General features: G+C 42.5%; 28 non-coding genes across 28 annotated transcripts; all 28 read right to left on the bottom strand.

The window, feature by feature from the left end:
• Positions 1-282: 282 nt before the first annotated feature.
• On the bottom strand, positions 283-354 carry trnah-gug (transfer RNA histidin (anticodon GUG)). The gene has a single exon. It is a non-coding gene; the product is annotated as a tRNA-His (tRNA).
• Positions 355-628: 274 nt separating this feature from the next.
• trnat-agu (transfer RNA threonine (anticodon AGU)) lies at positions 629-702 on the bottom strand. The gene has a single exon. It is a non-coding gene; the product is annotated as a tRNA-Thr (tRNA).
• Positions 703-1195: 493 nt separating this feature from the next.
• On the bottom strand, positions 1196-1267 carry trnah-gug (transfer RNA histidin (anticodon GUG)). The gene has a single exon. It is a non-coding gene; the product is annotated as a tRNA-His (tRNA).
• Positions 1268-1541: 274 nt separating this feature from the next.
• On the bottom strand, positions 1542-1615 carry trnat-agu (transfer RNA threonine (anticodon AGU)). Its single transcript has one exon. It is a non-coding gene; the product is annotated as a tRNA-Thr (tRNA).
• A 501-nt stretch (positions 1616-2116) lies between these two features.
• Positions 2117-2188, bottom strand: trnah-gug (transfer RNA histidin (anticodon GUG)). Its single transcript has one exon. It is a non-coding gene; the product is annotated as a tRNA-His (tRNA).
• A 273-nt stretch (positions 2189-2461) lies between these two features.
• trnat-agu (transfer RNA threonine (anticodon AGU)) lies at positions 2462-2535 on the bottom strand. Its single transcript has one exon. It is a non-coding gene; the product is annotated as a tRNA-Thr (tRNA).
• Positions 2536-3036: 501 nt separating this feature from the next.
• Positions 3037-3108, bottom strand: trnah-gug (transfer RNA histidin (anticodon GUG)). Its single transcript has one exon. It is a non-coding gene; the product is annotated as a tRNA-His (tRNA).
• A 274-nt stretch (positions 3109-3382) lies between these two features.
• trnat-agu (transfer RNA threonine (anticodon AGU)) lies at positions 3383-3456 on the bottom strand. The gene has a single exon. It is a non-coding gene; the product is annotated as a tRNA-Thr (tRNA).
• Positions 3457-3958: 502 nt separating this feature from the next.
• trnah-gug (transfer RNA histidin (anticodon GUG)) lies at positions 3959-4030 on the bottom strand. Its single transcript has one exon. It is a non-coding gene; the product is annotated as a tRNA-His (tRNA).
• Positions 4031-4304: 274 nt separating this feature from the next.
• Positions 4305-4378, bottom strand: trnat-agu (transfer RNA threonine (anticodon AGU)). Its single transcript has one exon. It is a non-coding gene; the product is annotated as a tRNA-Thr (tRNA).
• A 502-nt stretch (positions 4379-4880) lies between these two features.
• trnah-gug (transfer RNA histidin (anticodon GUG)) lies at positions 4881-4952 on the bottom strand. The gene has a single exon. It is a non-coding gene; the product is annotated as a tRNA-His (tRNA).
• Positions 4953-5226: 274 nt separating this feature from the next.
• On the bottom strand, positions 5227-5300 carry trnat-agu (transfer RNA threonine (anticodon AGU)). Its single transcript has one exon. It is a non-coding gene; the product is annotated as a tRNA-Thr (tRNA).
• A 502-nt stretch (positions 5301-5802) lies between these two features.
• trnah-gug (transfer RNA histidin (anticodon GUG)) lies at positions 5803-5874 on the bottom strand. Its single transcript has one exon. It is a non-coding gene; the product is annotated as a tRNA-His (tRNA).
• A 274-nt stretch (positions 5875-6148) lies between these two features.
• On the bottom strand, positions 6149-6222 carry trnat-agu (transfer RNA threonine (anticodon AGU)). Its single transcript has one exon. It is a non-coding gene; the product is annotated as a tRNA-Thr (tRNA).
• Positions 6223-6715: 493 nt separating this feature from the next.
• On the bottom strand, positions 6716-6787 carry trnah-gug (transfer RNA histidin (anticodon GUG)). The gene has a single exon. It is a non-coding gene; the product is annotated as a tRNA-His (tRNA).
• A 274-nt stretch (positions 6788-7061) lies between these two features.
• Positions 7062-7135, bottom strand: trnat-agu (transfer RNA threonine (anticodon AGU)). Its single transcript has one exon. It is a non-coding gene; the product is annotated as a tRNA-Thr (tRNA).
• A 497-nt stretch (positions 7136-7632) lies between these two features.
• Positions 7633-7704, bottom strand: trnah-gug (transfer RNA histidin (anticodon GUG)). The gene has a single exon. It is a non-coding gene; the product is annotated as a tRNA-His (tRNA).
• A 274-nt stretch (positions 7705-7978) lies between these two features.
• On the bottom strand, positions 7979-8052 carry trnat-agu (transfer RNA threonine (anticodon AGU)). Its single transcript has one exon. It is a non-coding gene; the product is annotated as a tRNA-Thr (tRNA).
• Positions 8053-8550: 498 nt separating this feature from the next.
• Positions 8551-8622, bottom strand: trnah-gug (transfer RNA histidin (anticodon GUG)). The gene has a single exon. It is a non-coding gene; the product is annotated as a tRNA-His (tRNA).
• Positions 8623-8896: 274 nt separating this feature from the next.
• trnat-agu (transfer RNA threonine (anticodon AGU)) lies at positions 8897-8970 on the bottom strand. The gene has a single exon. It is a non-coding gene; the product is annotated as a tRNA-Thr (tRNA).
• Positions 8971-9471: 501 nt separating this feature from the next.
• Positions 9472-9543, bottom strand: trnah-gug (transfer RNA histidin (anticodon GUG)). Its single transcript has one exon. It is a non-coding gene; the product is annotated as a tRNA-His (tRNA).
• A 274-nt stretch (positions 9544-9817) lies between these two features.
• trnat-agu (transfer RNA threonine (anticodon AGU)) lies at positions 9818-9891 on the bottom strand. The gene has a single exon. It is a non-coding gene; the product is annotated as a tRNA-Thr (tRNA).
• Positions 9892-10393: 502 nt separating this feature from the next.
• Positions 10394-10465, bottom strand: trnah-gug (transfer RNA histidin (anticodon GUG)). The gene has a single exon. It is a non-coding gene; the product is annotated as a tRNA-His (tRNA).
• A 274-nt stretch (positions 10466-10739) lies between these two features.
• trnat-agu (transfer RNA threonine (anticodon AGU)) lies at positions 10740-10813 on the bottom strand. The gene has a single exon. It is a non-coding gene; the product is annotated as a tRNA-Thr (tRNA).
• Positions 10814-11652: 839 nt separating this feature from the next.
• Positions 11653-11726, bottom strand: trnat-agu (transfer RNA threonine (anticodon AGU)). Its single transcript has one exon. It is a non-coding gene; the product is annotated as a tRNA-Thr (tRNA).
• Positions 11727-16117: 4391 nt separating this feature from the next.
• Positions 16118-16189, bottom strand: trnah-gug (transfer RNA histidin (anticodon GUG)). The gene has a single exon. It is a non-coding gene; the product is annotated as a tRNA-His (tRNA).
• Positions 16190-16461: 272 nt separating this feature from the next.
• trnat-agu (transfer RNA threonine (anticodon AGU)) lies at positions 16462-16535 on the bottom strand. The gene has a single exon. It is a non-coding gene; the product is annotated as a tRNA-Thr (tRNA).
• A 3009-nt stretch (positions 16536-19544) lies between these two features.
• Positions 19545-19618, bottom strand: trnat-agu (transfer RNA threonine (anticodon AGU)). The gene has a single exon. It is a non-coding gene; the product is annotated as a tRNA-Thr (tRNA).
• Between the last annotated feature and the right edge of the window lie 7520 nt (positions 19619-27138).

Raw genomic sequence — 27138 nt, 5'->3', positions numbered from 1 at the left:
CAAAGCAGTTATTAACATGTCATAGGTGGGTCGCGAGATATGAGTAAACATTCAGAATCATACACTATTTCTTCATAATGTTGGTCGTACGAGGACACTGCATTTCTCATTTGGCTCTCGAGCTTAAAAATGGTAAAAACCTCTGAAACAGCAGATGAATCAGTTTGTGTAAGTAATTAACCTACGATATGCTGGGGAACTTTGTCAAAAGGCTGAGTTCCAGAGCTTTCAGAGTAAGTCTTCACCTGTTTAAGAAACAACCCTTCTGAAATTACATTGCAGTGCCGTGACCCGGATTCGAACCGGGGTTGCTGCGGCCACAACGCAGAGTACTAACCACTATACGATCACGGCTGGCTACAAGAGGTGGCTTTGTAAAGCCTACATAGGCTGTGAAAGTGATGTGCACAAGCTGTCTAAACACTTTTCATATTGGTCTCGATAATGAATAAAGTGAAGAAACAGTCAAGCTTTCCACATTTAAATAGTGCCCTTTTTCCGTGACATTGGAATATCTCAATTGCATCCTCCTCACATCATCTCTAATTCTCTCAACCGATTGGTGAGAATACCTGAGTGCACTCCCCTCTGACCTACTCCACCAATGTGTACAATAAAATGCTTGAAAAGGTACTGCTGAGATTTGAACTCAGGATCTCCTGTTTACTAGACAGGCACTTTAACCAACTAAGCCACAGCACCCATAAAAGAGATACATTTTACAGATGTGAACACCCACACCTATTTGAATCAAACCAGTCTCATTAATTTAACCCACATCTCTGTCAAGCAAAATCACATCACAAAAGAGATGTCTTTTACTAATATTGGTCATTCGAGGACAGTACATTTTTCATTTGGGTCTCGAGATGAATAAACTCAAGAACCTCTGACATGGATTCTTAAACTATGATTTGGGACCCAAAGCAGTTATTAACATGTCATAGGTGGGTCGCGAGATATGAGTAAACATTCAGAATCATACACTATTTCTTCATAATGTTGGTCGTACGAGGACACTGCATTTCTCATTTGGCTCTCGAGCTTAAAAATGGTAAAAACCTCTGAAACAGCAGATGAATCAGTTTGTGTAAGTAATTAACCTACGATATGCTGGGGAACTTTGTCAAAAGGCTGAGTTCCAGAGCAAGTCTTCACCTGTTTAAGAAACAACCCTTCTGAAATTACATTGCAGTGCCGTGACCCGGATTCGAACCGGGGTTGCTGCGGCCACAACGCAGAGTACTAACCACTATACGATCACGGCTGGCTACAAGAGGTGGCTTTGTAAAGCCTACATAGGCTGTGAAAGTGATGTGCACAAGCTGTCTAAACACTTTTCATATTGGTCTCGATAATGAATAAAGTGAAGAAACAGTCGAGCTTTCCACATTTAAATAGTGCCCTTTTTCCGTGACATTGGAATATCTCAATTGCATCCTCCTCACATCATCTCTAATTCTCTAAACCGATTGGTGAGAATACCTGAGTGCACTCCCCTCTGACCTACTCCACCAATGTGTACAATAAAATGCTTGAAAAGGTACTGCTGAGATTTGAACTCAGGATCTCCTGTTTACTAGACAGGCACTTTAACCAACTAAGCCACAGCACCCATAAAAGAGATACATTTTACAGATGTGAACACCCACACCTATTTGAATCAAACCAGTCTCATTAATTTAACCCACATCTCTGTCAAGCAAAATCACATCACAAAAGAGATGTCTTTTACTAATATTGGTCATTCGAGGACAGTACATTTTTCATTTGGGTCTCGAGATGAATAAACTCAAGAACCTCTGACATGGATTCTTAAACTATGATTTGGGACCCAAAGCAGTTATTAACATGTCATAGGTGGGTCGCGAGATATGAGTAAACATTCAGAATCATACACTATTTCTTCATAATGTTGGTCGTACGAGGACACTGCATTTCTCATTTGGCTCTCGAGCTTAAAAATGGTAAAAACCTCTGAAACAGCAGATGAATCAGTTTGTGTAAGTAATTAACCTACGATATGCTGGGGAACTTTGTCAAAAGGCTGAGTTCCAGAGCTTTCAGAGTAAGTCTTCACCTGTTCAAAAAAAACCCTTCTGAAATTACTTTGCAGTGCCGTGACCCGGATTCGAACCGGGGTTGCTGCAGCCACAACGCAGAGTACTAACCACTATACGATCACGGCTGGCTACAAGAGGTGGCTTTGTAAAGCCTACATAGGCTGTGAAAGTGATGTGCACAAGCTGTCTAAACACTTTTCATATTGGTCTCGATAATGAATAAAGTGAAGAAACAGTCAAGCTTTCACATTTAAATAGTGCCCTTTTTCCGTGACATTGGAATATCTCAATTGCATCCTCCTCACATCATCTCTAATTCTCTCAACCGATTGGTGAGAATACCTGAGTGCACTCCCCTCTGACCTACTCCACCAATGTGTACAATAAAATGCTTGAAAAGGTACTGCTGAGATTTGAACTCAGGATCTCCTGTTTACTAGACAGGCACTTTAACCAACTAAGCCACAGCACCCATAAAAGAGATACATTTTACAGATGTGAACACCCACACCTATTTGAATCAAACCAGTCTCATTAATTTAACCCACATCTCTGTCAAGCAAAATCACATCACAAAAGAGATGTCTTTTACTAATATTGGTCATTCGAGGACAGTACATTTTTCATTTGGGTCTCGAGATGAATAAACTCAAGAACCTCTGACATGGATTCTTAAACTATGATTTGGGACCCAAAGCAGTTATTAACATGTCATAGGTGGGTCGCGAGATATGAGTAAACATTCAGAATCATACACTATTTCTTCATAATGTTGGTCGTACGAGGACACTGCATTTCTCATTTGGCTCTCGAGCTTAAAAATGGTAAAAACCTCTGAAACAGCAGATGAATCAGTTTGTGTAAGTAATTAACCTACGATATGCTGGGGAACTTTGTCAAAAGGCTGAGTTCCAGAGCTTTCAGAGTAAGTCTTCACCTGTTCAAAAAAAACCCTTCTGAAATTACATTGCAGTGCCGTGACCCGGATTCGAACCGGGGTTGCTGCAGCCACAACGCAGAGTACTAACCACTATACGATCACGGCTGGCTACAAGAGGTGGCTTTGTAAAGCCTACATAGGCTGTGAAAGTGATGTGCACAAGCTGGCTAAACACTTTTCATATTGGTCTCGATAATGAATAAAGTGAAGAAACAGTCGAGCTTTCCACATTTAAATAGTGCCCTTTTTCCGTGACATTGGAATATCTCAATTGCATCCTCCTCACATCATCTCTAATTCTCTCAACCGATTGGTGAGAATACCTGAGTGCACTCCCCTCTGACCTACTCCACCAATGTGTACAATAAAATGCTTGAAAAGGTACTGCTGAGATTTGAACTCAGGATCTCCTGTTTACTAGACAGGCACTTTAACCAACTAAGCCACAGCACCCATAAAAGAGATACATTTTACAGATGTGAACACCCACACCTATTTGAATCAAACCAGTCTCATTAATTTAACCCACATCTCTGTCAAGCAAAATCACATCACAAAAGAGATGTCTTTTACTAATATTGGTCATTCGAGGACAGTACATTTTTCATTTGGGTCTCGAGATGAATAAACTCAAGAACCTCTGACATGGATTCTTAAACTATGATTTGGGACCCAAAGCAGTTATTAACATGTCATAGGTGGGTCGCGAGATATGAGTAAACATTCAGAATCATACACTATTTCTTCATAATGTTGGTCGTACGAGGACACTGCATTTCTCATTTGGCTCTCGAGCTTAAAAATGGTAAAAACCTCTGAAACAGCAGATGAATCAGTTTGTGTAAGTAATTAACCTACGATATGCTGGGGAACTTTGTCAAAAGGCTGAGTTCCAGAGCTTTCAGAGTAAGTCTTCACCTGTTCAAAAAACAACCCTTCTGAAATTACATTGCAGTGCCGTGACCCGGATTCGAACCAGGGTTGCTGCAGCCACAACGCAGAGTACTAACCACTATACGATCACGGCTGGCTACAAGAGGTGGCTTTGTAAAGCCTACATAGGCTGTGAAAGTGATGTGCACAAGCTGTCTAAACACTTTTCATATTGGTCTCGATAATGAATAAAGTGAAGAAACAGTCAAGCTTTCCACATTTAAATAGTGCCCTTTTTCCGTGACATTGGAATATCTCAATTGCATCCTCCTCACATCATCTCTAATTCTCTCAACCGATTGGTGAGAATACCTGAGTGCACTCCCCTCTGACCTACTCCACCAATGTGTACAATAAAATGCTTGAAAAGGTACTGCTGAGATTTGAACTCAGGATCTCCTGTTTACTAGACAGGCACTTTAACCAACTAAGCCACAGCACCCATAAAAGAGATACATTTTACAGATGTGAACACCCACACCTATTTGAATCAAACCAGTCTCATTAATTTAACCCACATCTCTGTCAAGCAAAATCACATCACAAAAGAGATGTCTTTTACTAATATTGGTCATTCGAGGACAGTACATTTTTCATTTGGGTCTCGAGATGAATAAACTCAAGAACCTCTGACATGGATTCTTAAACTATGATTTGGGACCCAAAGCAGTTATTAACATGTCATAGGTGGGTCGCGAGATATGAGTAAACATTCAGAATCATACACTATTTCTTCATAATGTTGGTCGTACGAGGACACTGCATTTCTCATTTGGCTCTCGAGCTTAAAAATGGTAAAAACCTCTGAAACAGCAGATGAATCAGTTTGTGTAAGTAATTAACCTACGATATGCTGGGGAACTTTGTCAAAAGGCTGAGTTCCAGAGCTTTCAGAGTAAGTCTTCACCTGTTCAAAAAACAACCCTTCTGAAATTACATTGCAGTGCCGTGACCCGGATTCGAACCGGGGTTGCTGCAGCCACAACGCAGAGTACTAACCACTATACGATCACGGCTGGCTACAAGAGGTGGCTTTGTAAAGCCTACATAGGCTGTGAAAGTGATGTGCACAAGCTGTCTAAACACTTTTCATATTGGTCTCGATAATGAATAAAGTGAAGAAACAGTCAAGCTTTACACATTTAAATAGTGCCCTTTTTCCGTGACATTGGAATATCTCAATTGCATCCTCCTCACATCATCTCTAATTCTCTCAACCGATTGGTGAGAATACCTGAGTGCACTCCCCTCTGACCTACTCCACCAATGTGTACAATAAAATGCTTGAAAAGGTACTGCTGAGATTTGAACTCAGGATCTCCTGTTTACTAGACAGGCACTTTAACCAACTAAGCCACAGCACCCATAAAAGAGATAAATTTTACAGATGTGAACACCCACACCTATTTGAATCAAACCAGTCTCATTAATTTAACCCACATCTCTGTCAAGCAAAATCACATCACAAAAGAGATGTCTTTTACTAATATTGGTCATTCGAGGACAGTACATTTTTCATTTGGGTCTCGAGATGAATAAACTCAAGAACCTCTGACATGGATTCTTAAACTATGATTTGGGACCCAAAGCAGTTATTAACATGTCATAGGTGGGTCGCGAGATATGAGTAAACATTCAGAATCATACACTATTTCTTCATAATGTTGGTCGTACGAGGACACTGCATTTCTCATTTGGCTCTCGAGCTTAAAAATGGTAAAAACCTCTGAAACAGCAGATGAATCAGTTTGTGTAAGTAATTAACCTACGATATGCTGGGGAACTTTGTCAAAAGGCTGAGTTCCAGAGCTTTCAGAGTAAGTCTTCACCTGTTTAAGAAACAACCCTTCTGAAATTACATTGCAGTGCCGTGACCCGGATTCGAACCGGGGTTGCTGCGGCCACAACGCAGAGTACTAACCACTATACGATCACGGCTGGCTACAAGAGGTGGCTTTGTAAAGCCTACATAGGCTGTGAAAGTGATGTGCACAAGCTGGCTAAACACTTTTCATATTGGTCTCGATAATGAATAAAGTGAAGAAACAGTCGAGCTTTCCACATTTAAATAGTGCCCTTTTTCCGTGACATTGGAATATCTCAATTGCATCCTCCTCACATCATCTCTAATTCTCTCAACCGATTGGTGAGAATACCTGAGTGCACTCCCCTCTGACCTACTCCACCAATGTGTACAATAAAATGCTTGAAAAGGTACTGCTGAGATTTGAACTCAGGATCTCCTGTTTACTAGACAGGCACTTTAACCAACTAAGCCACAGCACCCATAAAAGAGATACATTTTACAGATGTGAACACCCACACCTATTTGAATCAAACCAGTCTCATTAATTTAACCCACATCTCTGTCAAGCAAAATCACATCACAAAAGAGATGTCTTTTACTAATATTGGTCATTCGAGGACAGTACATTTTTCATTTGGGTCTCGAGATGAATAAACTCAAGAACCTCTGACATGGATTCTTAAACTATGATTTGGGACCCAAAGCAGTTATTAACATGTCATAGGTGGGTCGCGAGATATGAGTAAACATTCAGAATCATACACTATTTCTTCATAATGTTGGTCGTACGAGGACACTGCATTTCTCATTTGGCTCTCGAGCTTAAAAATGGTAAAAACCTCTGAAACAGCAGATGAATCAGTTTGTGTAAGTAATTAACCTACGATATGCTGGGGAACTTTGTCAAAAGGCTGAGTTCCAGAGCAAGTCTTCACCTGTTTAAGAAACAACCCTTCTGAAATTACATTGCAGTGCCGTGACCCGGATTCGAACCGGGGTTGCTGCGGCCACAACGCAGAGTACTAACCACTATACGATCACGGCTGGCTACAAGAGGTGGCTTTGTAAAGCCTACATAGGCTGTGAAAGTGATGTGCACAAGCTGTCTAAACACTTTTCATATTGGTCTCGATAATGAATAAAGTGAAGAAACAGTCGAGCTTTCCACATTTAAATAGTGCCCTTTTTCCGTGACATTGGAATATCTCAATTGCATCCTCCTCACATCATCTCTAATTCTCTCAACCGATTGGTGAGAATACCTGAGTGCACTCCCTACTGACCTACTCCACCAATGTGTACAATAAAATGCTTGAAAAGGTACTGCTGAGATTTGAACTCAGGATCTCCTGTTTACTAGACAGGCACTTTAACCAACTAAGCCACAGCACCCATAAAAGAGATAAATTTTACAGATGTGAACACCCACACCTATTTGAATCAAACCAGTCTCATTAATTTAACCCACATCTCTGTCAAGCAAAATCACATCACAAAAGAGATGTCTTTTACTAATATTGGTCATTCGAGGACAGTACATTTTTCATTTGGGTCTCGAGATGAATAAACTCAAGAACCTCTGACATGGATTCTTAAACTATGATTTGGGACCCAAAGCAGTTATTAACATGTCATAGGTGGGTCGCGAGATATGAGTAAACATTCAGAATCATACACTATTTCTTCATAATGTTGGTCGTACGAGGACACTGCATTTCTCATTTGGCTCTCGAGCTTAAAAATGGTAAAAACCTCTGAAACAGCAGATGAATCAGTTTGTGTAAGTAATTAACCTACGATATGCTGGGGAACTTTGTCAAAAGGTTCCAGAGCTTTCAGAGCTAGTCTTCACCTGTTTAAGAAACAACCCTTCTGAAATTACATTGCAGTGCCGTGACCCGGATTCGAACCGGGGTTGCTGCGGCCACAACGCAGAGTACTAACCACTATACGATCACGGCTGGCTACAAGAGGTGGCTTTGTAAAGCCTACATAGGCTGTGAAAGTGATGTGCACAAGCTGTCTAAACACTTTTCATATTGGTCTCGATAATGAATAAAGTGAAGAAACAGTCGAGCTTTCCACATTTAAATAGTGCCCTTTTTCCGTGACATTGGAATATCTCAATTGCATCCTCCTCACATCATCTCTAATTCTCTCAACCGATTGGTGAGAATACCTGAGTGCACTCCCCTCTGACCTACTCCACCAATGTGTACAATAAAATGCTTGAAAAGGTACTGCTGAGATTTGAACTCAGGATCTCCTGTTTACTAGACAGGCACTTTAACCAACTAAGCCACAGCACCCATAAAAGAGATAAATTTTACAGATGTGAACACCCACACCTATTTGAATCAAACCAGTCTCATTAATTTAACCCACATCTCTGTCAAGCAAAATCACATCACAAAAGAGATGTCTTTTACTAATATTGGTCATTCGAGGACAGTACATTTTTCATTTGGGTCTCGAGATGAATAAACTCAAGAACCTCTGACATGGATTCTTAAACTATGATTTGGGACCCAAAGCAGTTATTAACATGTCATAGGTGGGTCGCGAGATATGAGTAAACATTCAGAATCATACACTATTTCTTCATAATGTTGGTCGTACGAGGACACTGCATTTCTCATTTGGCTCTCGAGCTTAAAAATGGTAAAAACCTCTGAAACAGCAGATGAATCAGTTTGTGTAAGTAATTAACCTACGATATGCTGGGGAACTTTGTCAAAAGGCTGAGTTCCAGAGCTTTCAGAGTCTTCACCTGTTTAAAAAACAACCCTTCTGAAATTACATTGCAGTGCCGTGACCCGGATTCGAACCGGGGTTGCTGCGGCCACAACGCAGAGTACTAACCACTATACGATCACGGCTGGCTACAAGAGGTGGCTTTGTAAAGCCTACATAGGCTGTGAAAGTGATGTGCACAAGCTGTCTAAACACTTTTCATATTGGTCTCGATAATGAATAAAGTGAAGAAACAGTCAAGCTTTACACATTTAAATAGTGCCCTTTTTCCGTGACATTGGAATATCTCAATTGCATCCTCCTCACATCATCTCTAATTCTCTCAACCGATTGGTGAGAATACCTGAGTGCACTCCCCTCTGACCTACTCCACCAATGTGTACAATAAAATGCTTGAAAAGGTACTGCTGAGATTTGAACTCAGGATCTCCTGTTTACTAGACAGGCACTTTAACCAACTAAGCCACAGCACCCATAAAAGAGATAAATTTTACAGATGTGAACACCCACACCTATTTGAATCAAACCAGTCTCATTAATTTAACCCACATCTCTGTCAAGCAAAATCACATCACAAAAGAGATGTCTTTTACTAATATTGGTCATTCGAGGACAGTACATTTTTCATTTGGGTCTCGAGATGAATAAACTCAAGAACCTCTGACATGGATTCTTAAACTATGATTTGGGACCCAAAGCAGTTATTAACATGTCATAGGTGGGTCGCGAGATATGAGTAAACATTCAGAATCATACACTATTTCTTCATAATGTTGGTCGTACGAGGACACTGCATTTCTCATTTGGCTCTCGAGCTTAAAAATGGTAAAAACCTCTGAAACAGCAGATGAATCAGTTTGTGTAAGTAATTAACCTACGATATGCTGGGGAACTTTGTCAAAAGGCTGAGTTCCAGAGCTTTCAGAGTAAGTCTTCACCTGTTCAAAAAAAAACCTTCTGAAATTACATTGCAGTGCCGTGACCCGGATTCGAACCGGGGTTGCTGCGGCCACAACGCAGAGTACTAACCACTATACGATCACGGCTGGCTACAAGAGGTGGCTTTGTAAAGCCTACATAGGCTGTGAAAGTGATGTGCACAAGCTGTCTAAACACTTTTCATATTGGTCTCGATAATGAATAAAGTGAAGAAACAGTCGAGCTTTCCACATTTAAATAGTGCCCTTTTTCCGTGACATTGGAATATCTCAATTGCATCCTCCTCACATCATCTCTAATTCTCTCAAACGATTGGTGAGAATACCTGAGTGCACTCCCCTCTGACCTACTCCACCAATGTGTACAATAAAATGCTTGAAAAGGTACTGCTGAGATTTGAACTCAGGATCTCCTGTTTACTAGACAGGCACTTTAACCAACTAAGCCACAGCACCCATAAAAGAGATACATTTTACAGATGTGAACACCCACACCTATTTGAATCAAACCAGTCTCATTAATTTAACCCACATCTCTGTCAAGCAAAATCACATCACAAAAGAGATGTCTTTTACTAATATTGGTCATTCGAGGACAGTACATTTTTCATTTGGGTCTCGAGATGAATAAACTCAAGAACCTCTGACATGGATTCTTAAACTATGATTTGGGACCCAAAGCAGTTATTAACAAGTCATAGGTGGGTCTCGAGATATGAGTAAACATTCAGAATCATACACTATTTCTTCATAATGTTGGTCGTACGAGGACACTGCATTTCTCATTTGGCTCTCGAGCTTAAAAATGGTAAAAACCTCTGAAACAGCAGATGAATCAGTTTGTGTAAGTAATTAACCTACGATATGCTGGGGAACTTTGTCAAAAGGCTGAGTTCCAGAGCTTTCAGAGTAAGTCTTCACCTGTTCAAAAAACAACCCTTCTGAAATTACATTGCAGTGCCGTGACCCGGATTCGAACCAGGGTTGCTGCAGCCACAACGCAGAGTACTAACCACTATACGATCACGGCTGGCTACAAGAGGTGGCTTTGTAAAGCCTACATAGGCTGTGAAAGTGATGTGCACAAGCTGTCTAAACACTTTTCATATTGGTCTCGATAATGAATAAAGTGAAGAAACAGTCAAGCTTTACACATTTAAATAGTGCCCTTTTTCCGTGACATTGGAATATCTCAATTGCATCCTCCTCACATCATCTCTAATTCTCTCAACCGATTGGTGAGAATACCTGAGTGCACTCCCCTCTGACCTACTCCACCAATGTGTACAATAAAATGCTTGAAAAGGTACTGCTGAGATTTGAACTCAGGATCTCCTGTTTACTAGACAGGCACTTTAACCAACTAAGCCACAGCACCCATAAAAGACATAAATTTTACAGATGTGAACACCCACACCTATTTGAATCAAACCAGTCTCATTAATTTAACCCACATCTCTGTCAAGCAAAATCACATCACAAAAGAGATGTCTTTTACTAATATTGGTCATTCGAGGACAGTACATTTTTCATTTGGGTCTCGAGATGAATAAACTCAAGAACCTCTGACATGGATTCTTAAACTATGATTTGGGACCCAAAGCAGTTATTAACATGTCATAGGTGGGTCGCGAGATATGAGTAAACATTCAGAATCATACACTATTTCTTCATAATGTTGGTCGTACGAGGACACTGCATTTCTCATTTGGCTCTCGAGCTTAAAAATGGTAAAAACCTCTGAAACAGCAGATGAATCAGTTTGTGTAAGTAATTAACCTACGATATGCTGGGGAACTTTGTCAAAAGGCTGAGTTCCAGAGCTAGTCTTCACCTGTTTAAGAAACAACCCTTCTGAAATTACATTGCAGTGCCGTGACCTGGATTCGAACCGGGGTTGCTGCGGCCACAACGCAGAGTACTAACCACTATACGATCACGGCTGGCTACAAGAGGTTGCTTTGTAAAGCCTACATAGGCTGTGAAAGTGATGTGCACAAGCTGTCTAAACACTTTTCATATTGGTCTCGATAATGAATAAAGTGAAGAAACAGTTAAGCTTTACACATTTAAATAGTGCCCTTTTTCCGTGACATTGGAATATCTCAATTGCATCCTCCTCACATCATCTCTAATTCTCTAAACCGATTGGTGAGAATACCTGAGTGCACTCCCCTCTGACCTACTCCACCAATGTGTACAATAAAATGCTTGAAAAGGTACTGCTGAGATTTGAACTCAGGATCTCCTGTTTACTAGACAGGCACTTTAACCAACTAAGCCACAGCACCCATAAAAGACATAAATTTTACAGATGTGAACACCCACACCTATTTGAATCAAACCAGTCTCATTAATTTAACCCACAACTCTGTCAAGCAAAATCACATCACAAAAGAGATGTCTTTTACTAATATTGGTCATTCGAGGACAGTACATTTTTCATTTGGGTCTCGAGATGAATAACCTCAAGAACCTCTGACATGGATTCTTAAACTATGATTTGGGACCCAAAGCAGTTATTAACATGTCATAGGTGGGTCGCGAGATATGAGTAAACATTCAGAATCATACACTATTTCTTCATAATGTTGGTCGTACGAGGACACTGCATTTCTCATTTGGCTCTCGAGCTTAAAAATGGTAAAAACCTCTGAAATAGCAGATGAATCAGTTTGTGTAAGTAATTAACCTACGATATGCTGGGGAACTTTGTCAAATGGCTTAATTCCAGAGCTTTCAGAGCAAGTCTTCACCTGTTTAAGAAACAACCCTTCTGAAATTACATTGCAGTGCCATGACCCGGATTCGAACCAGGGTTGCTGTGGCCACAACGCAGAGTACTAACCACTATACGATCACGGCTGGCTACAAGAGGTGGCTTTGTAAAGCCTACATAGGCTGTGAAAGTGATGTGCACAAGCTGACTAAACACTTTTCATATTGGTCTCGATAATGAATAAAGTGAAGAAACAGTCAAGCTTTACACATTTAAATAGTGCCCTTTTTCCGTGACATTGGAATATCTCAATTGCATCCTCCTCACATCATCTCTAATTCTCTCAACCGATTGGTGAGAATACCTGAGTGCTTTCCCCTCTGACCTACTCCACCAATGTGTACAATAAAATGCTTGAAAAGGTACTGCTGAGATTTGAACTAAGGATCTCCTGTTTACTAGACAGGCACTTTATCCAACTAAGCCACAGCACCCATAAAAGACATAAATTTTACAGATGTGAACACCCACACCTATTTGAATCAAACCAGTCTCATTAATTTAACCCACATCTCTGTCAAGCAAAATCACATCACAAAAGAGATGTCTTTTACTAATATTGGTCATTCGAGGACAGTACATTTTTCATTTGGGTCTCGAGATGAATAAACTCAAGAACCTCTGACATGGATTCTTAAACTATGATTTGGGACCCAAAGCAGTTATTAACATGTCATAGGTGGGTCGCGAGATATGAGTAAACATTCAGAATCATACACTATTTCTTCATAATGTTGGTCGTACGAGGACACTGCATTTCTCATTTGGCTCTCGAGCTTAAAAATGGTAAAAACCTCTGAAAAAGCAGATGAATCAGTTTGTGTAAGTAATTAACCTACGATATGCTGGGGAACTTTGTCAAAAGGCTGAGTTCCAGAGCAAGTCTTCACCTGTTTAAGAAACAACCCTTCTGAAATTACATTGCAGTGCCGTGACCCGGATTCGAACCGGGGTTGCTGCGGCCACAACGCAGAGTACTAACCACCATACGATCACGGCTGGCTACAAGAGGTTTCTTTGTAAATCCTACATAGGATGTGAAAGTGATGTGCACAAGCTGTCTAAACACTTTTCATATTGGTCTCGATAATGAATAAAGTGAAGAAACAGTCAAGCTCCGGGCAGCCGAGCGGAAATGGAGGAAAACTCGCCTCCCTGCGGACCTGGCATCCTTTCACTCCCTCCTCTCTACATTTTCCTCCTCTGTCTCTGCTGCTAAAGCCACTTTCTACCACTCTAAATTCCATGCATCTGCCTCTAACCCTAGGAAGCTCTTTGCCACCTTCTCCTCCCTCCTGATTTCTCCTCCCCCTCCCCCCCCTCCTCCCTCTCTGCAGATGACTTCGTCAACCATTTTGAAAAGAAGGTCGACGACATCCGATCCTCGTTTGCTAAGTCAAACGACACCGCTGGTTCTGCTCACACTGCCCTACCCTGTGCTCTGACCTCTTTCTCCCTCTCTCTCCAGATGAAATCTCGCTTCTTGTGACGGCCGGCCGCCCAACAACCTGCCCGCTTGACCCTATCCCCTCCTCTCTTCTCCAGACCATTTCCGGAGACCTTCTCCCTTACCTCACCTCGCTCATCAACTCATCCCTGACCGCTGGCTACGTCCCTTCCGTCTTCAAGAGAGCGAGAGTTGCACCCCTTCTGAAAAAACCTACACTCGATCCCTCCGATGTCAACAACTACAGACCAGTATCCCTTCTTTCTTTTCTCTCCAAAACTCTTGAACGTGCCGTCCTTGGCCAGCTCTCCCGCTATCTCTCTCAGAATGACCTTCTTGATCCAAATCAGTCAGGTTTCAAGACTAGTCATTCAACTGTGACTGCTCTTCTCTGTATCACGGAGGCACTCCGCACTGCTAAAGCTAACTCTCTCTCCTCTGCTCTCATCCTTCTAGACCTATCTGCTGCCTTCGATACTGTGAACCATCAGATCCTCCTCTCCACCCTCTCCGAGTTGGGCATCTCCGGCGCGGCCCACGCTTGGATTGCGTCCTACCTGACAGGTCGCTCCTACCAGGTGGCGTGGCGAGAATCTGTCTCCTCGCCACGCGCTCTCACCACTGGTGTCCCCCAGGGCTCTGTTCTAGGCCCTCTCCTATTCTCGCTATACACCAAGTCACTTGGCTCTGTCATAACCTCACATGGTCTCTCCTATCATTGCTATGCAGACGACACACAATTAATCTTCTCCTTTCCCCCTTCTGATGACCAGGTGGCGAATCGCATCTCTGCATGTCTGGCAGACATATCAGTGTGGATGACGGATCACCACCTCAAGCTGAACCTCGGCAAGACGGAGCTGCTCTTCCTCCCGGGGAAGGACTGCCCGTTCCATGATCTCGCCATCACGGTTGACAACTCCATTGTGTCCTCCTCCCAGAGCGCTAAGAACCTTGGCGTGATCCTGGACAACACCCTGTCGTTCTCAACCAACATCATGGCGGTAGCCCGTTCCTGTAGGTTCATGCTCTACAACATCCGCAGAGTACGACCCTGCCTCACACAGGAAGCGGCGCAGGTCCTAATCCAGGCACTTGTCATCTCCCGTCTGGATTACTGCAACTCGCTGTTGGCTGGGCTCCCTGCTGGTGCCATTAAACCCCTACAACTCATCCAGAACGCCGCAGCCCGTCTGGTGTTCAACCTTCCCAAGTTCTCTCACGTCACCCCGCTCCTCCGCTCTCTCCACTGGCTTCCAGTTGAAGCTCGCATCCGCTACAAGACCATGGTGCTTGCCTACGGAGCTGTGAGGGGAACGGCACCGCAGTACCTCCAGGCTCTGATCAGGCCCTACACCCAAGCAAGGGCACTGCGTTCATCCACCTCTGGCCTGCTCGCCTCCCTACCATTGAGGAAGTACAGTTCCCGCTCAGCCCAGTCAAAACTGTTCGCTGCTCTGGCCCCCCAATGGTGGAACAAACTCGCTCACGACGCCAGGACAGCGGAGTCAATCACCACCTTCCGGAGACACCTGAAACCCCACCTCTTCAAGGAATACCTAGGATAGGATAAGTAATCCTTCTCACCCCCCCCCTTAATGAGTTAGATGCACTATTGTAAAGTGGCTATTCCACTGGATGTCAGAAGGTGAATTCACCAATTTTTAAGTCGCTCTGGATAAGAGCGTCTGCTAAATGACTTAAATGTAATGTAAATGTAAGCTTTACACATTTAAATAGTGCCCTTTTTCCGTGACATTGGAATATCTCAATTGCATCCTCCTCACATCATCTCTAATTCTCTCAACCGATTGGTGAGAATACCTGAGTGCACTCCCCTCTGACCTACTCCACCAATGTGTACAATAAAATGCTTGAAAAGGTACTGCTGAGATTTGAACTCAGGATCTCGTGTTTACTAGACAGGCACTTTAACCAACTAAGCCACAGCACCCATAAAAGACATACATTTTACAGATGTGAACACCCACACCTATTTGAATCAAACCAGTCTCATTAATTTAACCCACATCTCTGTCAAGCAAAATCACATCACAAAAGAGATGTCTTTTACTAATATTGGTCATTCGAGGACAGTACATTTTTCATTTGGGTCTCGAGATGAATAAACTCAAGAACCTCTGACATGGATTCTTAAACTATGATTTGGGACCCAAAGCAGTTATTAACATGTCATAGGTGGGTCGCGAGATATGAGTAAACATTCAGAATCATACACTATTTCTTCATAATGTTGGTCGTACGAGGACACTGCATTTCTCATTTGGCTCTCGAGCTTAAAAATGGTAAAAACCTCTGAAACAGCAGATGAATCAGTTTGTGTAAGTAATTAAACTACGATATGCTGGGGAACTTTGTCAAAAGGCTGAGTTCCAGAGATTTCAGAGCAAGTCTTCACCTGTTTAAGAAACAACCCTTCTGAAATTAAATTGCAGTGCCGTGACCCGGATTCGAACCAGGGTTGCTGCGGCCACAACGCAGAGTACTAACCACTATACGATCACGGCTGGCTACGAGAGGTTTCTTTGTTAAGCCTACATAGGATGTGAAAGTGATGTGCACAAGCTGTCTAAACACTTCATATTGGTCTCGATAATGAATAAAGTGAAGAAACAGTCAAGCTTTACACATTTAAATAGTGCCCTTTTTCCGTGACATTGGAATATCTCAATTGCATCCTCCTCACATCATCTCTAATTCTCTCAACCGATTGGTGAGAATACCTGAGTGCACTCCCCTCTGACCTACTCCACCAATGTGTACAATAAAATGCTTGAAAAGGTACTGCTGAGATTTGAACTCAGGATCTCCTGTTTACTAGACAGGCACTTTAACCAACTAAGCCACAGCACCCATAAAAGAGATCTATTTTGCAGATCTGAACACCAACACCTATTTGAATCAAACCAGTCTCATTCATTTAACCCACATCTCTGTCAAGCAAAATCACATCACAAAAGAGATGTCTTTTACTAATATTGGTCATTCGAGGACAGTACATTTTTCATTTGGGTCTCGAGATGAATAAACTCAAGAACCTTGTAGTAAAACGCCAAATGGATCTACCTCCTGGTCCTCTTCCCCTGTCTTACCCACCAAGGGTAGAGACAGAGATGACCTCGCCTACTGAAATACCGGATTGGGCAAAGCCACCAGAAGACGACTCAAGCCAACCAACTACTGAACCTGACTGGTGTCAGGAAGAATCACCCTCTGCCTCAATGACACCTCTGGCTGGGAACAGCTGATAGACTCATTGCTGATAGAGTAAGGGTACTGTCTTCACCAGAGGCCCATATATGCACTGTAAGAAAAGTATTTCCTGTTGTAAGATATGTCATCACCCTCTCTGCTCTGAGGGAATGGGAGGAGCAGCAGATCGGGTGCAGAGAATCAAAAGGTATATAAAGAGACATTTGCCATTACTTTGGCGCTGACTTCTTGAATTCTGAATTCATTTAGACAACCATTTGACTTCGGGTAAATTGACACCTGACTCAAATTACTTAAAAGATTCTAACTGGTTGGATCTGAGAAGTGACTCTCCGATATACCGTTTAACTATCGATCAGCTGTTTTGTCGCTTTGCGCCAGGTACGTGGGTGCTGATGCAAATATATCCAGAGAGTTCTCTGTAGCCTCTCGATTGAGCTCAGCATCTCGACCTCGTTGCGAGCCGCTGACACTGCGGTAGTTCAACGGGTTTAACTATTGAACAGTTGTTTTGTCGCTTTGCGCCAGGTACGTGGGTGCTGATGCAAATATATCCAGAGAGTTCTCTGTAGCCTCTCGATTGAGCTCAGCATCTCGACCTCGTTGCGAGCCGCTGACACTGCGGTAGTTCAACGGGTTTAACTATTGAACAGTTGTTTTGTCGCTTTGCGCCAGGTACGTGGGTGCTGATGCAAATATATCCAGAGAGTTCTCTGTAGCCTCTCGATTGAGCTCAGCATCTCGACCTCGTTGCGAGCCACTGACACTGCGGTAGTTCAACGGGGTTGAGAGGCACTCCAGTCCTTAAGGTTATCCCTTGCTTCCTCTTATGGATGTCTGAATTGACCCTGTGGTTTTGCGCCAGGTACGTGGGTGCTGATGCAAATATATCCAGAGAGTTCTCTGTAGCCTCTCGATTGAGCTCAGTATCGCGACCTCGTTGCGGACACAGACTTTCTTGATATTCCATTTGGGGCAGGGAATCACCAGCGGGTTCTCTCATCCGAGCCAAACTTGAATCTCTCAATTTAGTAAAGCACCGACTCCAAGTCAACCTCTCAGCCAGTAGAGGGGAGTCGCTACTAACTAAATTCTAAAAGAACTCTGACCGATTGAAACTCTGCTCCTGATCTTGTGGGTCTCCTCGTCATCTCTCAAAGGTAATTAAATAACTATTATAAGTATTTAATATAGAGATAAGTGTTATCATTGTACCAGGCATTTTATAAGAGCATTAAGTCAATTGCATGTTTTTGATTAACGCTGTGTGTGACCGAGTAACAATTGTGTATTTTGGAGTGTGTTTGATTGTAAAAGACAAAAAACAGAGTGTTTTCAAAAATAAACGGTAGTCTTATTTTGTCTCGAGTAAACGGTTCTCTCAAAGACAGTTAACGGCACGGGAGATAACAACTCTGACACTCCCCGCTACCGGGACACTGGAAACGGAGATCAGTGTTCGATGACAGAATGAGTTACCATTAAAAGACAAGGAGGAAGGTGTGTCCAGTAGTGATTCATTTAATTGTCTTATTGATCTATCTAAGTTTTATTTTCCAAGCGATACATAGCCGACGGGCAGAGTAGTGAGACTAAGTTGACTAAAGGTCTTCACACTTTAAACTAGATACATCACAGAGGGGAAACACTCAACCACAGGGAAATGATATAGAGACTGGTAGGACTAGTGCTTAATAGTAACTCAAGGACAATTAGTGGTGAAACAAAGAGTCTAGAGGATAAAGGTGGGGTTCACACATCCCAGCTAGAGCTAGACCGTTGAGAGTGACAAGGCAAAAGACCTCTCTACGCGGACAACGCTTCGATATAGAAAGAGAGGCAGGGCTACACGAGCGGTCCTGGTTATACCGAGATAACCTGAAGTGTCTATAGTGCCCTGTCCAATCCAGGGAACGGGACGCTAACCACCTCTAGCAACACCGCTGCCGGCCAAGGGGTGGGGCTGAAGGTTTCAGATCGCGACAACCTCTGACATGGATTCTTAAACTATGATTTGGGACCCAAAGCAGTTATTAACATGTCATAGGTGGGTCGCGAGATTTGAGTAAACATTCAGAATCATACACTATTTCTTCATAATGTTGGTCGTACGAGGACACTGCATTTCTCATTTGGCTCTCGAGCTTAAAAATGGTAAAAACCTCTGAAACAGCAGATGAATCAGTTTGTGTAAGTAATTAACCTACGATATGCTGGGGAACTTTGTCAAAAGGCTGAGTTCCAGAGCTTTCAGAGTAAGTCTTCACCTGTTCAAAAAACAACCCTTCTGATATTACATTGCAGTGCCGTGACCCGGATTCGAACCGGGTTGCTACTGCCACAACGCAGAGTACTAACCACTATATGATCAAGGCTTGCTACAAGAGGTGGTTTTGTAAAGCCTACATAGGCTGTGAAAGTGATGTGCACAAGCTGGCTAAACACTTTTCATATTGGTCTCGATAATGAATAAAGTGAAGAAACAGTCGAGCTTTCCACATTTAAATAGTTCCCTTTTTCCGTGACATTGGAATATCTCAATTGCATCCTCCTCACATCATCTCTAATTCTCTAAACCGATTGGTGAGAAAACCTGAGTGCCCTCCCCTCTGACCTTCTCCACCAATGTGTACAATAAAATGCTTGAAAAGGTACTGCTGAGATTTGAACTCAGGATCTCCTGTTTACTAGACAGGCACTTTAACCAACTAAGCCACAGCACCCATAAAAGAGATCTATTTTGCAGATCTGAACACCAACACCTATTTGAATCAAACCAGTCTCATTCATTTAACCCACATCTCTGTCAAGCAAAATCACATCACAAAAGAGATGTCTTTTACTAATATTGGTCATTCGAGGACAGTACATTTTTCATTTGGGTCTCGAGATGAATAAACTCAAGAACCTCTGACATGGATTCTTAACTTCTTCGATATAAGGGGCACTCTTTTAATTTTTGGATAAAAAAACGTTCCCGTTTTAAACAAGATATTTTCTCACGAAAGATGCTCGACTATGCATATAATTGACAGCTTTGGAAAGAAAACACTCTGAAGTTTCCAAAACTGCAAAGATATTGTCTGTGAGTGCCCCAGAACTAAAACTACAGGCGAAACCAAGATGAAATTTCATATAGGAAATGCCCCAGATTTTGAATGCGCTGTGTTTCAATGTCTCCTTATATGGCTGTGAATGCGCCAGGAATGAGCCTACACTTTCTGTCGTTTCCCCAAGGTGTCTGCAGCATTGTGACGTATTTGTAGGCACATCATTGGAAGATTGACCATAAGAGACTACATTTACCAGGTGTCAGCTTGGGGTTCTCCGTCAAAATTATTGCGCAATCTCCAGCTGCGTCCACTTTTCCATTTGGATCAGAGGAGAAAGGCAACTGCCACGAATGATTTATCATCGAATAGATATGTGAAAAACACCTTGAGGATTGATTCTAAACAACTTTTGCCATGTTTCTGTCGATATTATGGAGTTAATTTGGAAAAAAGTTTGGCTTTGTAATGACTGAATTTTCAGTGGGTTTTCTTAGCCAAACGTGATGAACAAAATGGAGCGATTTCTCCTACACAAATAATATTTTTGGAAAAACTGAAAATTTGCTTTCTAACTGAGAGTCTCCTCATTGAAAACATCCAAAGTTCTTCAAAGGTAAATGATTTTATTTGAATGTTTTTCTTGTTTTTGTGAAAATGTTGCCTGCTGAATGCTAGGCTTAATGCTATGCTAGCTATCAATACTCTTACACAAATGCTTGTGTAGCTATGGTTGAAAAGCATATTTGGAAAATCTGAGATGATAGTGTTGTTAACAAAAGGCTAAGCTTGTGAGCCAAAATATTTATTTCATTTCATTTGCGATTTTCATGAATAGTTAACGTTGCGTTATTCTAATGAGCTTGAGGCTATGATTATGCTCCCGGATACAGGATTGCTCGACGCTAGAGGTTAAACTATGATTTGGGACCCAAAGCAGTTATTAACATGTCATAGGGGGTCGCGAGTTATGAGTAAACATTCAGAATCATACACTATTTCTTCATAATGGTGGTCGTTCGAGGACACTGCATTTCTCATTTGGCTCTCGAGCTTAAAAATAATTAACAAATGTGGCTTTTTAAAAGTTAATTAGTGGAATTTCTATCCTTCTTAATGCTTTTGAGCAAATCAGTTGTGTTGTGACAAGGTAGGGGTGGTATACAGAAGACAGACCTATCTGATAAAATACCAAGTCCAAATTATTACAAGAACAGCCTAAATATCCTCCCGGGTGGCACAGTGGTCTAAGGCTGTGCCACCAGAGATTCTGGGTTCGAGCTGGTTCGAGCCCAGGCTCTGTCGCAGCTGGCCACGACCGGAATGCCCACAATTGTCCTAGCGTCATCCAGGTTGGGGAGGGTTTGGCCATCAGGGATATTCTTGTCTCATCGTGCACAAGTGACTCCTGTGTCAGGCCGGGCGCAGTGCATGCTGACCAGGTTGTCAGGTGTACAGTGTTTCCTCCGACACATTGGTGCGGCTGGCTTCCGGGTTGGATGTGCATTGTGTCAAGAAGCAGGTTGGGTTGTGTTTCGGAGGACGCCTCTCCCGAGTCCGTGCAAGAGTTGAAGCGATGAGATTAGAATGTAACTGCTACCAATTGGATACCACAAAATTAGGGGTAAAAAAATGTATTTAAATAAAAATAAGCAAAGAGAAACAACAGTCCATCATTACTTTAAAAACTTCTTAAGGCTTGGCATCCCACTAGCTGGACACCTGTCGACAACATCCGGTGAAATTGTAGGGCGCGCAATTCAAATAGATATTCGTAATATTAAAATGTATGAACATATATATAGTTTAAAAGCTTAAATTATTGTTAATCTAACTGCGTTGTCCGATTTATGAAGCGAAAGAATACCATGAGATTGTTTGAGAAAGGCGCGCCACAACAAATCTTTCAACCAGCACAGGCTTCATGAAATCACAAATAGAGATTAAATAAATCACTTACTTTTGAAAATCTTACTCTGTTTGCAATCCCAAGGTTCCCAGCTACAACATGGATGGTCATTTTGTTAGATAATATCCTTCTTTATATCCCAAAAAGTTTCAGTAATCCACTCGTTCAACATGCATACAAAGGATTCCAAATAGCTACTTCTTAAACTTTGTTCAAACAAGTCAAACTCAAATAAAATCAAAGTTTATTTGTCACATGCGCTGAATACAACAGATGTAGACCTTACAGTGAAATGCTTACTTACAGGCTCTAACCAATGGTGCAAAAAAGGTATTAGGTGAAAAATAGGTAAGTAAAGAAATAACAACAGTAAAAAGACAGCCTTTTGGACCTCGACTTGGCGCTCCGGTACCGCTTGCTGTGCTGTAGCAAAGAGAACAGTGTATGACTGGGGTGGCTAGGGCCTTTCTCTGACACCGCCTGGTGTAGAGGTCCTAGATGGCAGGCAGCTTAGCCCCAGTGATGTACTGGGCCGTACGCACTATCCTCTGTAGTGCCTTGTGGTCAGAGATCGAGCAATTGCAATACCAGGCAGTGATGCAACCAGTCAGGATGCTCTCGATGTTGCAGCTGAGGAACACAGGAACCCATGCCAAATCATTTTAGTTTCCTGAGGGGGAATAGGCTTTGTCGTGCCCTCTTCATGACTGTCTTGGTGTGTTTGGACCATTCTATTTTCTTGTTGATGTGGACACCAAGGAACTTGAAGCTCTCAACCTGCTCCACTACAGCCCTGTCGATGAGAATGGGGGCGTGCTCGTTGCTCCTTTTCCTATAGTCCACAAACATCTCCTTAGTCTTGGTTACGTTGAGGGATAGATTGTTATTCTGGCACCACTCGGCCAGGTCTCTGACCTCCTCCCTATAGGTTATCTCGTCGGTGATCAGGCCTACCACTGTTGTGTCGTCTGCAAACTGAATGATGGTGTTTTGGCGTTGTGCCTGGACATGCAGTTGTGAGTGAACAGGGAGTACAGGAGTGAACTGAGCACTCACTCCTGGGGAGCTCCAGTGTTGAGGATCAGCATGGCAGATGTGTTGCTACCTACCCTCACCACCTGGGGGTGGCCCATCAGGAAGTCCAAGATACCATTGCAGAAGGAGGTGTTTAGTCCCAGGATCCTTAGCTTAGTGATGAGCTTTGAGGTTACTATGGTGCTGAACGCTGGGCTGTAGTCAAAGAATAACATTCTCACATAAGTGTTCCTTTTGTCCATGTGGGAAAGGGCAGTGTGGAGTGCAATAGAGATTGCATCATCTGTGGATCTGTTTGGGCGATATGCAAATTGGAGTGGGTCTAGGGCTTCTGGGATAATGGTGTTGATGTGAGCCATGACCAACCTTTCAAAGCACTTCATGGCTATGGACATGAGTACTATGGGTCTGTAGTCATTTAGGCAGGTTGCCTTTGTGTTCTTGGGCACAGGGACTATGGTGATCTGCTTGAAACATTTACATTTACATTTAAGTCATTTAGCAGACGCTCTTATCCAGAGCGACTTACAAACATATTGGTATTACAGACTCAAATCAGGGACATATTGAAAATGTCAGTGAAGACGACTGCCAGTTGATCAGCACATGCCCGGAGCACACGTCCTGGTAATCCATCTGGCCCCGCAGTATGTTGACCTGTTTAAAGGTCTAACTCACGTCAGCAATGGAGAGCGCGATAACACATTCATCCGGAACAGCTGATGCTCTCATGCATGCCTCAGTGTTGCTTGCCTCGAAACGAGCATAGAAGTCATTTATCTCGTCTGGTAGGCTCGTGTCACTGGGCAGCTCGCGGCTGTGCTTCCCTTTGTAGTCTGTAATAGTTTGCAAGCCCTGCCACATAAGACGAGCGTCGGAGCCGGTGTAGTATGATTCAATCTTAGCCCTGTATTGATGCTATGCCTGTTTGATGGTTCATCGCAGGGCATAGCAGGATATCTTGTAAGCTTCCAGGTTAGAGTCCTGCACCTTGAAAGCGGCAGCTCTACCCTTCAGCTCAGTGCAAATGTTGCCTGTAATCCATGACTCCTGGTTGGGTTACGTACGTACAGTCACTGTTGGGACGACGTCCTCAATGCACTTATTGATAAAGCCAGTGACTGATGTGGTGTACCCCTCAATGCCATCGGAAGAATCCCGGAGCATGTTCCAGTCTGTGAGAGCAAAACAGTCCTGTAGGTTTAGCATCTGCTTCATATGACCACTTTTTATAGGAAGCACTCCTGCTTTAATTTTTGCTTGTAAGCAGGAATCAGGAGGATAGAGTTGTGGTCGGATTTACCAAATGGAGGGCGAGGGAGAGCTTTGTATGCGTCTCTGTGTGTAGAGTACAGGTGATCTAGAAACTGTTTCTATTTAATCATCAGGTATCCTAAAATGTAAATAAACTATAATATGTCATACGGAAAGAAGTATGTTCAATAGAAAAGTAAAATTAGTAAGCGCGTGTCCTCTTCGTGGTGCGACGACAGACTGATATTGTACAGGGACTCTTTGTACAAAAACTTCAAATTCTTGCTAGTTTTTGAAGAAACCAGCCTGAAACAATGAACAAAGACTGTTGACATCTATTGGAAACCATAGGAATTGCAATCTGGGAGCTGGAATTACATAGAACCCATAGCTTTCCATTACAAGAGCCTGGGAGCTAAAAAAAAAAAAAAAAAAAATTCTGGTTGGTTTTTCTTTGGATTTTCGCCTGCCATATCAATTGTGTTATAATCTCATACATTATTTTCACATTTCTACAAACTTCAAAGTGTTTTCTATCCAAAGCTATTAAGACATGAAGGTCAGTCAATACAAACCATTTTCTGAACATTGAAGGTTGCTTCAAGAGCAGTCGCAAAAACCATCAAGCGCTATGATGAAACTGGCTATCATGAGGACCGCCACAGGACAGGAAGACCCAGAGTTACCTCTGCTGCAGAGGATAAGTTAGAGTTAACTGCACTTCAGATTGCAGCCCAAATAAATGCTTCACAGAGTTCAAGTAAAAGACACATCTAAACATCAACTGTTCAGAGGAGACTGGGTGAATCAGGCCTTCATGGTCGAACCAATAAGAAGAAGAGACCTGCTTGGGCCAAGAAACATATCAATGGGCATTAGACCGGTGGACATCTGTCCTTTGGTCAAACAGGAATTACCATTGACGCGTTCAATATGGAAGTGGTCCGATGAAGCGGATGCTAAGCTCCAGTCTTGTTTCGCTAGCACAGATTGGAATATGTTCCGGGATTCATCCGATAACATTGATGAGTTTACCACATCAGTCACCGGCTACATTAATCTGCATTGAGCTAAAGGCTAGAGATGCTGCTTTCAAGGAGTGGGACACAAATTTGGACACTCATAACAAATCCCGATACAACCTTCGATGAGCCATCACAGGCCAAAGTGTCAATACAGAACTAAAATTGATTCCCACTACAACAGCTCTGATGCACGTAGGAAGTTTGAGGGCTTGAAAATGGTCAAGGACTGAAATGACTGCAACACTCAACAAATAGCTGCAGTTAGTTTCAGAGTGGGTGGCAAGGAATAAGATGGTCTTAAATATTTCTAAAACTAAAAGCATTGTATTTGGGACAAAACACTCACTAAATCGTAAACCTCAACTAAATCTTGCAATAAATAAAGTGGAAATTGGGCAAGTTCAGATGACTAAACTGCTTGGTGTAGCCCTAGATTGTAAACTCTCATGGTCTAAATAAATACAGTGCCTTGCGAAAGTATTCGGCCTCCTTGAACTTTGCGACCTTTTGCCACATTTCAGGCTTCAAACATAAAGATATAAAACTGTATTTTTTTGTGAAGAATCAACAACAAGTGGAACAACATTTATTGGATATTTCAAACTTTTTTAACAAATCAAAAACTGAAAATTTGGGCGTGCAAAATTATTCAGCCCCTTTACTTTCAGTGCAGCAAACTCTCACCAGAAGTTCAGTGAGGATCTCTGAATGATCCAATGTTGACCTAAATGACTAATGATGATGTGTAATCAAGTCTCCGTATAAATGCACCTGCACTGTGATAGTCTCAGAGGTCCGTTAAAAGCGCAGAGAGCATCATGAAGAACAAGGAACACACCAGGCAGGTCCGAGATACTGTTGTGAAGAAGTTTAAAGCCGGATTTGGATACAAAAGATTTCCCAAGCTTTAAACATCCCAAGGAGCACTGTGCAAGCGATAATATTGAAATGGAAGGAGTATCAGACCACTGCAAATCTACCAAGACCTGGCCGTCCCTCTAAACTTTCAGCTCATGTTGTCTCAGATTGTCTTCACCAGTACTTTTATTTATGAGAGGTATTGACATTTTGAATGCACCGAGCTGTCTGTCTAAACTACTGGCACACAGCTCAGACACCCATGCATACCCCTCAAGACATGCCGCAAGAGGTCTCTTCACAGTCCCCATGTCCAGAACAGACTATGGGAGGCACACAGTACTACGTAGTGCCATGACCACATGGAACTCTATTCCACATCAAGCAACTGACACAAGCAGTCAAATTAGATTTTAAAAAACCCTTATGGAAAAGCAACACAACATTGGCACAGACACACACACGATAACATACGCACTAGACATACACATGGATTTAGTACTGTAGATATGTGGTAGTGGTAGAGTAGGGGCCTGAGGGCACGCAGTGTGTTGTGAAATCTGTGAATGTATTGTAATGTTTTTAAAATTGTATATACTGCCTTTATTTTGCTGGACCCCAGGAAGAGTAGCTGCTGCTTTGGCAGCAGGCTAATTGGGATCCATAATAAATACCCCAAAAATACAAAGAGATTGACGTCTTTAACCATCTATGAGATGATGCACCTACAGAGCCAAGAGAGTGAACAAGGCATATCAATAAGCTAATTAAAAGAATGATCATTACACAGGTGCACCTGTCAGGTGGATGGAGTTTGGCCTCTAAAATGTGGAGTTTGTCACACAACACCACAGATGTCTTAAGTTGAGGGACCAGTTGGCATACTGACTGCAAGAATATCCACCAGAGCTGTTGCCAGATAATTTAATTTTTATTTCTCTACCAACGTCGTTTTAGATCATTTGGCAGTATTTCGAACCAGCCTCAGCCGCAGACCATGTGTAGGGTGTCGTGTGGGCGAGCGGTTTGCTGAGATCAACATTGTGAATCGAGTGCCCCATGGTGGCGGTGGGGTTATGGTATGGGCAGGCAGGCATAAACTACGGACACAA

Source organism: Oncorhynchus masou, chromosome 3 (assembly GCF_036934945.1).
Source record: "Oncorhynchus masou masou isolate Uvic2021 chromosome 3, UVic_Omas_1.1, whole genome shotgun sequence".
In the NCBI taxonomy this organism is placed as follows: Eukaryota; Metazoa; Chordata; class Actinopteri; order Salmoniformes; family Salmonidae; genus Oncorhynchus; species Oncorhynchus masou.
The sequence above is the reverse complement of the archived record's forward strand: the minus strand, read 5'-3'. Positions and strand labels throughout refer to the sequence as shown.